Source organism: Amblyomma americanum, chromosome 3 (genome assembly GCF_052857255.1).
Source record: "Amblyomma americanum isolate KBUSLIRL-KWMA chromosome 3, ASM5285725v1, whole genome shotgun sequence".
Classification (NCBI taxonomy): Eukaryota; Metazoa; Arthropoda; class Arachnida; order Ixodida; family Ixodidae; genus Amblyomma; species Amblyomma americanum.
Window position 1 is genome coordinate 69,425,594 of NC_135499.1, and position 11,483 is coordinate 69,437,076.

Consider the following 11,483-nt stretch of genomic DNA (forward strand, 5'->3'; position numbering starts at 1 on the left):
TGAAATGCGCCCCACCGCCTCAGGGCGCCGAGCGAACGCTGCTCTTGCCCGCGATTGGCCTGGACCGTCGTGACGTCATCCACGGGGATCTCCAGCCGGCACTGACGGGGTTGCTGCGCAGCGCCTTGCTTCACCTAGCTTTTAAAAACTACGTTGTGGAAATTATGGCTAATTCAAGCAGTGTTGAACAGTTTGTTTTTTCGTCATACATGTTCAAGCCATCAGCAGCTTCAGAAAACGGCGGAACCAACGACGCCGCGGAGTGCGCCGGCAGCGAAAGTAAAGTCGCGACGTTTTCACGTGTTGGAAATCTCGACTGGATGGATGAGTGGATGACAGCTTTTATTTCCACGAGAAATAGAGACCCCTTACTACTCACCGCCCCGGCATGCAGGCCTGGAGGGCGCGGGCTGGAACCTCCGTGACTAAAGGCTAACAAAGATTTTATCTCTTCGCGGCATCAGCCCCCAGGCGGATTGGCTTGATTCTGCCGAGCGGGTTCTTCACTGCGCAGCAGGGCTTCCCTGCTTTCTCTGCTATCAATATCTTCGCCGACTCTGGGGTAGTCGGCGCACTCCCATATTCTCTGCTTCCGGGTAACTGTGGAACCGGCGGACTGTAACCTGGACGAGCATGCGCAAACCTATTCCGAAATCGTTGAGAACTACAGACTAAACAGAAAACTGGTGCCATCGCCTGATAAAAAACTAAGAAATAGAGAAGCGACCGCATAACGGCGCCTGCAAGCCGGAAATTTCGTTAACCCAGTATGGGCCTTTCACGTCCTACCAGGGTAACACGAAAACCAAATCTTGACTGATACGTATTCTTTGCGTAGGTGCATGCGCGTGCATGTCTTTTATGTAGGTGAAGTGGCAATAAAAAAAAGCAAATTGCGTCGAAACGTTTCGGTGTATCACTGCTGCATAAAAGCCTGGCCACCAACTTCTTGTAACGCCTGTAAACATGATCTAATTCAGATCACCGACAAGCTTACACGAGTCGTGCGAGGTAAAGCATTTGTTTGTTCATTTATTTATAGTTACTTGCCTAATTACTTCCGAAGGCCTTTTAGAACTACAAATAAATGCCAAACTAGACGAGTTGGAGCGAGTGTACGGCTGTACTGCAGTGCGAAGAGACGAGGCGACCAGGAGGAAGCTCCCATGTGCGCTTTCCTTCTGTCGCATTTTCGGGCTACTGTTCAACCATGAAACTTCTGCACTTACCCCTGTACATTTTTTTTGTATGCTGAATTCGCTTTTGAACAATAATTATGGCTGCGTTTCGGAGCTCGCAGTGCTGCTCATCAAAACTGGTGTGCTGCGAGATATAGTTGCTGCTGCTGCGTATCGAGATAACCGGCACGATTGCTTGTGACAGATATATGCGTACCGCGGCTCGACAACTTTGCCGTTCTGGCTCAAGGACAAATTTGCATGAATTCTGGTGCCATTGTCAATCGTCAGCCATGACCAAGCGCTCATGAATGCAAATGTTTGCTTTGCTCAAATATGCTAGGCTTAAATAATCGGTTTTTATTGTTCAGTTAGGTGCAGCTGCATGTGCTGTGCACTGTTGAAGGATTAAGAGAATTGCTTGTGCTGCCATCAAGTGCAAGCAATCAGGAAAAATCCAAAAGGCACACAGTGCGTAATGAGCTCAAAAGAGTTCAAGACTGTGTGCCTGAAAGAGAATGCTGGAAGTGGCCTTAGCTCAACATGGACGTGAACCAGCTGGAAAAGGCAGAGTTTACAAACAGGTAAGAAAGTAATATAACGAAAAGAGAAATATTGATGCACATATTTTGTGCAGGCAGTTTCGGCATGCTGCGTACTACCAGATTGTCTGGTTAACGTGGAGGAGGCTGGGGGAGCACCGACGTATTATACGACGCTGTGTGCTGAGCGCTGTTCGAAAGAAGTACCATGTCAAAACTGGTTAATACACAGGCTTCAAGCATTACACGGTAAGTCCGAACGAGAGAAAGTAAACGGCACTGGCAGAAGATTACGGTGGTCTGTGGTTCGCCAAACCGCGGGCCGCAGCGAAGCAAGTGCAGCCGGACAGCCGGCCGACTCTCCGTGAATAGCGTCACTTCCGCCAGTTCTCCCTCTCTGCCGTACCCCCCCCCCCCCCCCCCGCGCTTCCGGAAGCGACAGGGGCGTGCCGGCGGCGGGTTTTGAGAAGCGATTGCAGCTCCGTTTGCGGATAGAATCGGGGAAAAATCTACACACATGATTTTCAAGTTCCTTTCTTCCCAACCACAGCGTTTCGTGCGATTCGAAAACCGTTTCAGCTTCCGTTTAATGACGTCCTAGTTAAAATCAAGAGGACGAAATGGGCGAAGGCAAGATAACCGATGGTTCTTAAGATTAATGGAATGGATTCCAAGAGAAGGCAAGTGTAGCAGGGTGCGGCAGAAAGTGAGGTGGGCACACGACAGCTGGCACACGACAAGGTTAACGGAGATATGGGAGAGCTCTTTGCCCTGCAGTGGATGTAATAAGACTAATGATGATGATGATGAAAAAAAAATTATCAGCTCACTTACTCGATTAGCGGCGTAAGTCCGAGCACTATTGAGCCAAGTAACGAGGTAGGCGCTTGTGGCGTTTTAGCATCTCATCACCAAGGCAGCCTTTAAGCTTCAAAAAATGCCAGAAAGAGTCTGCAGAGACATGGCACGAAAAGAATATGCGGCAGATCAGAGAAAAGCCAGGACAGCAGCTTGGGCGTGCTGGTTACTGATATGTGACGGAACAGCGCAGAACAACGGGACAAGAGACAAGCGCCAACTTACATCTCATTTTTACTTCAAAGAAACACTGCTTCTGATAACTTCTTCACAGCTTCAAAACACGTGCCAGAACCATATCATTCAAGCCTTTCAAAATGACAACCTAAGATTTGTAATCATAGAGGTTTGTAGTCACATTTTAACGTGTCAAATTTTTTATTTGTTAACTGAACAGACGGCGTCCTGACACAATGATCGTGCAGCCTCGCTGTCTTGATTATGTCGCGGACTAACTGCTCTTTCATGATTAGTCAGTGGTTTACGTATGCCAAACAGGTGCACAAGTTTTTTAGGGGCAGTCTCTGCAATGAATTCCTAGGTTTCTGCAAAGCCCGGCAGTCTCACAAAATAAAAACTTAAAAGTACAACTCCTAGTCACGGGAAGCAATTCTAGGTTAACTGATATACAGTACAATGTAAATAATTCAAACTTCGTTATTTCAAATCTTTTCGGCAGTCCCAGTTACATAACATTAACGAGGCCTTTCTGTACGATACAAATATGTTAGAGAAAAAAATGCATCAGCATGAAACATTGCAGCTTTTAGAAAATGTTATTAACCAAGCAATAACCAAGTGTTTTCCACTCACCTGCCATTGAAGCGACCTTGGCAGGGGAAAGCTGAGGGAATACTTTCGTCGCACCTTTAGAAATTGCATTGTTCGAAAGTGTCCCCGTCACGCTCCTCTCCGACAATACTGTATTGCCCCACAAGCGGACTGCTAGTTGCTTACAGAAAGCTGAGTCATTGTTTGCTGTTAACAGCCGCTCCCAAGTCCCTGGGTCAATGTATTGGCCATGACCAACGTGTACCTGAAAAAAAAAGAAACGTGATTTATTAGTGCACCTCAGGCACTGCGCAGAGGCCAACAGCACAGAGCCTGCACAGGACACGAAGCAGAAATGCCCAGAAAACACATGCTGCCTAGACAATTCATTCAGTCTGTCTTCATTCACAGTATTCGTTGCAATATTTTTAGATTTTAGAGCTTTTGAACCACATATTTCTGTGCACTCCGGTTTAGGTTTGAATTTTATTGTTTCCTGTGCGGAAAGGTAAGCGCGCTAAAAAATGGTTAAAATTGCGGTTCGAGAAGCAGCTTGGGATTGGGCATGGTCGGGCGCATTTGAATAGGTTATGTAGCAGCACCGGATCAGCACTCAATTTGATCCCGATCAACTCATCAAGATTGCAATTGTCCATGTGATGGTGGTATAGGAACCAAAATCGTTCACAGGGATTTCTATATAAGAGGAAGCTTACCAAGCTTCTCTGAATTCACTTCAGCACGGCACTATAATTGAGATGAGCTCAAGAATGAAGCAAGAAACTCTCCTAAAGGGAGGAGTGAGAGACAAATTCAACAAATAATGATTTACTGCATGTGGGCAAGCTCCACATGGTCACCATTTTTACTGACGTCCTACACACCATCTAAAAAAACAAATATGGAGTTAAAAATTTTGTGTCCCTATTTCTTCACAGAATATATGTGTAGCAATTCTAACTTCAGTGAAATCTTGCATTTTCTTTGCAGCTAAGTTTGCGATGATTAAGGGGCACTAAGGCAAAATTTCAAACGGAGCGAGACAGACTAACCCTTGGGAACACTATTAAAATTTTTTCCTGAGCAGAAAGGGGCTTAATTTCTTTTTTGAATGAGCCAAATGAGATATGATGGTGATTGCATGTGGAGCTACTCAGCTAATTTTCAGCGTACCTCAAACCATATCTGCTTGTTACTGAGCAGAAAAAATTAGAGACCATGCTCTTGCATCACACTTTGCACGCTGATTATGCAAACTCATAGACATGTGGCTGCATGAGCACGTACTAAATGAAAGAGACAAGCACTCTGCAATTACAGAACAACCGCAGCCTGCACAAAGTGGCCGATTCAAGTGAGAGCAAAGCTGCTTTACAGGCAACCAAAGGCGTTACGAAGGCGTTGTAGGCGTTACCGAAACAAAGTAACCAAATATATCACTTGTTACGGTAAAAAAAGGAACGCATTACCGCCCTACATTGCCTACAAAAAAGTAACGCGTTACCGTTACCAAAAAAGTATGGCACGTTACGTTGCCATTACTCCATCGCAACAAATTATCAGTGCGTCTTCACAGCACGAACTCATGATAACAATTTTATAAGGCTCATATTTCGCAGCACACGTTTACATAAACCCAGTACCGGTTTTAGGCCCGACAACTCGACAACCAGGCCCTGTTGGGTTCACGTAAGTGCCGCTATCGGCTCATGGGCCACCTCGAGGAATATTTGCAGCTGCATTCTTGCCTTGTATTGCCCCCTGGGTTACTGCGCCCTGCGCTGGGCAAGGAACAAAGCTGTTCTTCCACATGTCCTGAATAGGGAGCCCCCTTCTTGTGTTTTGGCACCTTGCACCACAAGCTCGAGCAAAAAAGAAAAGCAGAAATCCCTTCCGAATACAGCCCAAGCAAGAAAAAAGGAAAGAGAGCTCAAGTCCGTCGCAGTTCTGAGTAAAATCTTGCGCGCACGACCACAGACAACCAAGAGGTTGGTGGTAGAATGTAGTAGCGGCAAAATATTCTGACGCCAGATGGAGCCACGTCCCGCTAGTTAAGTTTCGCACGAATTTAAAATCCCCGCAGAAAATGCATACACAACATACAGAGCCTGTAAAGCGCAAACACTAAGCTCGATATGGATTAAAATTGCAGCTTGACAATAAATAAAGAAAAAGGGAGGAAATATTGCGAATGAAATTCTGATCTTGGCTGTTTTTTCACGAGATGACATGAAAACCGACATATCAAAAATTGCAATTTTTCTGAATATTTACGTCTCATTTGTAAAAAAAGGAACTTAAAAAAATATTATCTGTCCACATTTCCTCTATTCACTAAAGAAGAAAACGCTGCCACAGACCCCATGAAAATCGAGCCATTTTTACATGCGCTACAGCTTCTGAAAGTTCCCATGTATTTCCTGTGAACACTGTCACTGGTGAACCCTCTTAACTTCCTGTTTTTGTGCCAACATTCGTGCACTCCAGATGGCAGATGCTAATGCAAATGCCAGCCTTGGTTCAAAGTACTTGGTGCCTGGTTTAATCAGGGAAGCTGACATACAGTTGCCTGTGGCACAAAAGGCATGCCTGATATTCTAAAATATCTTTTTTTCTAAACAGAGAACCACAATTCGCCTTGGTGTATGCAGCTGCACTTATTGATGATTATGTGCTATCAATATTCAATCGGTCCAGCACATAATTTTAAGAAACAAAAGCCAAGTTACAAAGCAAAGAAAAAAGAGCAAAACTCCCATGTCATTAGTTACATCACATTACCGGTCATGTACAGAATGCAGATTCTTAATCAGTGCAGAAGATATGCTATCATCAGTAGCATATGCCCATCATTAATGTTCAAGCGTCATGGCACTGCTCACCTCCCCAGTCTCATTTGTGGTGCCAACAGTCAGGTCAAGGTCTTGGGCTGCCTTGCGAGAAGCTGCACAAAAACAAAAAAGAAGTCGGCCTCATAGAAAGCAAATACACTGCGTCCTCTCAAGGCCTGCCTCTGCTGAAGGGACGTGGAATGGGTGTTTTTGTTGGGAGAACACTGAAGAGTCAGCAAGCACGCAAGCTCGCTGTACACTAGAGCAGCCAAAATAAATACCTTTTGACACTGGCCGAGCTGGTGGCACAGCAGGGGTGACATCAGCCCGCGGAGGGGCAACAGGCGGTGCGGCAAGTGGCGAGGCCGCATCAAGCGGCAATACTGGAGCTATGGTGCCGAGGGAATGACTGTGCACTAGAAGAAGAAGGTACAGGGATGAATACATTGTTTCCTGTGGTATCAAAGACAGGACTAGATCATTAGTGCGTGGTGTTTAAACATACATTAAATCTCCTACATTTATGCAAGCACAGTGCCAGATTGACTAGGAACAAGCCGTTACAAGCAGCACTTGAATGCTCAGCAGTGCAGCCCTACATTGGGTATATCAGACATAACCATAAAAAAAACATTGTTTTGAAAAATGTCCATTTTCACTCTGACCACCAATGAACGATCACCTACTGGTTGCTTGTTCCAAAAAAATGTGGTCACAAAATAACTTCGCGGTTTAGAATCAAACGCAGAATACAAAGTCCAAGGAATCATGATTTGCAATCTGCAAATGAACTACAAGGGGAATTGAAGGCTAAAGCTTGCCTGAGGTAACATGCATGTATGCTTACTTGCAGAGTTGACAGCCTGAGTAGCACTGTCTCCTTCCCCGAAAACCTTGTCAATTGCGGCACTCACATTTTCATTCTGTGAATGATATAAAGAAAAACCAAAAACTTGCACGCTGGATAAAGAGTACGTACATCAAGCAGAATGAATTTATGCTAGATTAAAACTTCTACCTAAATTACAAGCAGTACAAAACAGATGTAACTAACAAGTCAATTGTAGGAAAATGCACAATATCAAACATTGTACATATCAAATGTGAGAACAAACTATGCACAGCTGACCATAACTTCATCAAGAGCCACCTGAAACTTAGGAGTCATCCCCATATAACAGTACTGACGTGACACTGATGAATTCCAAATGTGATTTTTCTAACATTTTATTATTATGTTGCTTGCAGAATGATAATTATAAGAGCGTATGCAAGCATGAAAATAAAGTATGAGGGAGAATCAGAAAGTCTTTGCCCCTATTTTTTTTTATCCAAATGACTGCTGTAAATGCGGAGTCAACATAATCATTCTCATCGGTGAACTTTTCTTGGAACAGCCCGCCATCTGCTGGCTGTTATCGGGCAGAAACGCTCGGAAATTCTTGATGTGAAGAATGCTGTTATCCTCCATAACAATGCAAGGCCACATGTGGCAATCAGAACCGCCGACAAGCTCTAGTCATTTCACTTGGAAAGTCTGGACCACCCACCATAAAGTCTGGACCCTAGTGATTTCCACATTTTCGGTCCGCCGAAGATGTTCCTGGCAGGACAGTGATTCACACGCAACGATGAGGTCAAGGCAGAAGTCCAACAGTGGTTCGACAGTGAGCCGGACAAATGCTACCACAAGGGCATCTTAAATTCAGTGCTTCGGTTGCACAAATGTCTGGAGCGGTGTGGAGACTGGGCGGAGAAATAGTGCAAGGTAGGTAGAATAGTACATATATTTGTAATTAGCTGTATGTGCCGTATTTTGCTTGATACAAAATAGGGGCAAAGGCTTTCTGATCCCCCTTGTACCAGATGCTAGTCTATGCACTAGAGTTGCCCTTGCTTTTGTCTTGCCTTCATTCATAAAATGTTTACATAAGCCCAGCATACATTATAATATTATTGTGCTGGTCATCCAGGGCTGTGCCTAAACGAATGGTTACATGACCATGAATTATCAAGAATAGTACTGAGTCATGAGTGCCATCCCAAGGTAAAGTCTGAACAAATGGCCGAAGGAGACCGTAACCATGTAACCCGAGAACTAAAAAAATGCACTATGTGACAAAAAATGCTCTTTTGGCAACACAGTGTTGTGTCATCCTTGTACAGAAATTTGCTTAGTATTTCAAGACTTCTACTGAAGCAAATGGAATGTTCCCATATGCTCCTTTTCTTCTTCCCAGTTTGATGTGTCTGCAAGACTTGATACTGCAGCCTTATTTTTTTTTGTCCACAAATCACCTGTTAGTAAAACCATATCCTGTACTTCTTTCTAACGCCCTTCTTAAGCAGTGCTAACTTTATCCCAAAAATGCACCAACAAGGCTAGCAGCAAGTCTAACTCGACTTCACCGAAGCAGATTAGCTTTGACAACGGCCTGCACATGGAAGAAGCTTTTGAGTATGGTTGCTTACATACCATTTTCAGAATTTTTGCGCACAGTGCCTTCTGGAGGCTTTCATTGAGGCTTCTAAGATTTTTCAGTTCTTTCTCCTTATCTCCAATCACTTCCTTGCATCTCTCCAGCTCTGCCTTTAGGTCCCGCACTAGTGACTCAAGGTGGGCTCCCTTGGACTCCTCAGGAGAGTTTCCTACTCGACTACTGAGCAATTCCCTCTCAGCTTTTTTCTTAGCCACTCCTTTTGCCTGCTCCTCTAGTCTTGCCTACAACAAGAAAATCAGAATGCAAATCAAGTTACACAATAACAAATGCAAGCTCACCTATGTCACTGGCAAATTTATTTACAGCATTTCAGCAGGAAAAAATGACCCAGTTATAGCAAGACACCACTTGCTTGACTGCCGCTTCAACAAACTGAAAAAAAAACTTAAAATGCCACTGCACTCAGTGCAAGTAAAGGTCGGCTTACCAAACCGGATACATTTCAATTTTTACTCCTCAGAGTTGTTGACACAGCTGTATCTAATGTCAACGGGCCAATCCCCAATAGGCAGGCCATAATAACCATTCTAGACTTTTCGAAATGCCCAGGAAGACTATGCAACAGGATCTATTGCTACGCCCGTGAGGCCTTATATCATACTACGCTAGGCTCCCAAAATTTAAGTGGCACTTCCAAAATACAGAATTCTATAATAGAGCAATGGGAGGCAGTGATGTTCATCAAGAGCCTGAAAGAGCAGCGAAAACTGAACGACCATGCCAGGATCGCTGCAGCAGCCACATGTGCCCTGGACAAAGGGCTCCATCCAACCGCAACCAAAATTTCCGAGCCCAAAATAAGTTTTTCCCTTTTTCTCCTCTGCTACACCAGTTTCAAAAATGCCGGAGAAACCTGAATTTATACGAGGTATTAAATACAGGTTGAATTGTGAGTAATGGAATATAGATGTTACCAAATATGACTTAGTTTTGTAGCGACAGCTACATTACGGTAGTATTTCGAGCCTTCAGCGTGGCAGCGCCGTGGCTGATCACGTGGTTGGTCACATGACCAAATTTTACTGAGCCAGCTGTAGCTATCGCGTCACTCCTGGTTTAACCAAATCTAAACCACCGCCAATTTTTTTCACTTCTGTGTAATAACTTCGACTGCAAACTTTTTCTGACATCTCGTGACGTTGTTGAAAATGTAAAATTCGATTTGGGTACTCTCGATTTGTACTTTAAAAGAAAAAAAGGAAACACTCCAATGAACGGCCCACTTTCTTCACACCTAGAAGCAGCACTCAAATCGCCATCGCCTTATGTGCTCAACTTGATAGCACTGAAGACAGTGCAACAGTCCCTGTAGATATTGAAGACATGAAGTTTTTCGTGGCATAACCCATTGACAAATCACTATAAGAACAATGACAGTATTTATTGTCAGCCGTGCTTTTTATTTTGCAAATAATCATTTCGCATGCCCCAACAGCAAGCCTTACTGAAAACAATTCATCATTGTCTGAAACTGTGTTGACGAAGGCAAGAAATAATACAAAAAATCGCTAGTTACTTGCACCGGTCATAGGTAATCACTACTGACATGAACAAATTGTTCCACAATTAGCAGCACACGCTATCTTGAAAGCAGCACTTTAAAAACAATATTGCTAAACCACTATGACTGGAGTGGTGAACTACTGCCATGCAATGCAAACACATGTGAACGCAGAGCCTGTTCCTGTTTTTACCACGGGCGAACTTCTCTCAACTCATGCAGACGTTCACATTCCACTCTGCATGCGATACATATGAACTCGCACTTTCTGGACATCATTTGTTTTAGCGTAAACTTTGCTAACATCGTGTTCACATATGCAACGAGGATGGAGGGCTCCCGACTGATTTCGAGCACATGGAGTTCTCTAACTAGCTCTGACATTGCATAGTACAAAGGAGTCATGCACTGAAAATTCGTTTTGGGGGAAAGGAAATGGTGCAGTATTTGTCTCACATATGGCCGACACCTGAACCGCGCCGTAGGGGAAAGGATAAACGAGAGACTAAGAGAAGAAAGAAAGAGGTGCCGTAGTGGAGGGCTCGGAATATTTCGACCACTTGGGGATCTTTAACGTGCACTGACATCGCACAGCCCACGGCAGTATTCTGCATTTCGCCTCCATCGAAACGCGGCCGCCGCGGCCGGGTTCGAACTCGGGTACTCCGGATTAGCAGCCGAGCGCCCTACCCACCGACCCACCGCGACGGGTTCCATGCATTTCACCTCCACCGAAACGCGGCCGGCGCGAATGAGAATGTATACCTTCTTTTGGAACAGAAATAACTGGTGTTACATCTTTACTCTTCCACTCTGCTCCGGCATGTAACGATGTAACCACGTTTAAACCATTTGAATTGCAATACAGTTTGGTGCACTGAAAACCTTGCTTTAAAAATTAGTATAATTTATTGAGAACGTTTATAAGGTAGCCTCTAATGTTTTTAATTTTTAGCCATAGTCTGAGTACATGTATTGCGCGCCAGGGCTGTTAGAAAAAATGTAATTTCATGACGATCTGGTCTGCGTTGCATATTTTGTCAGAGTTCGCTTCCAAATTTTCCTTTTGGCTGTTTGCCTCTTTTCGGGTAACTGTTTTTCTGTTGCCGGCATATAAAACAACAATAGAAATAGTGATTTCAATCTACCCTCTAAAGAATATTTTGTGTGATTTTGTTGCAGCATTTCTCCGCCTTGGGTACAAATGCGGAAGAGCTATTTTCTCAATCGTGTTAGCGGACAGCAAACTTCAAGTGAAATATCTGTGGGCCCCGACAATATAGTTTCTTATTATTAATACT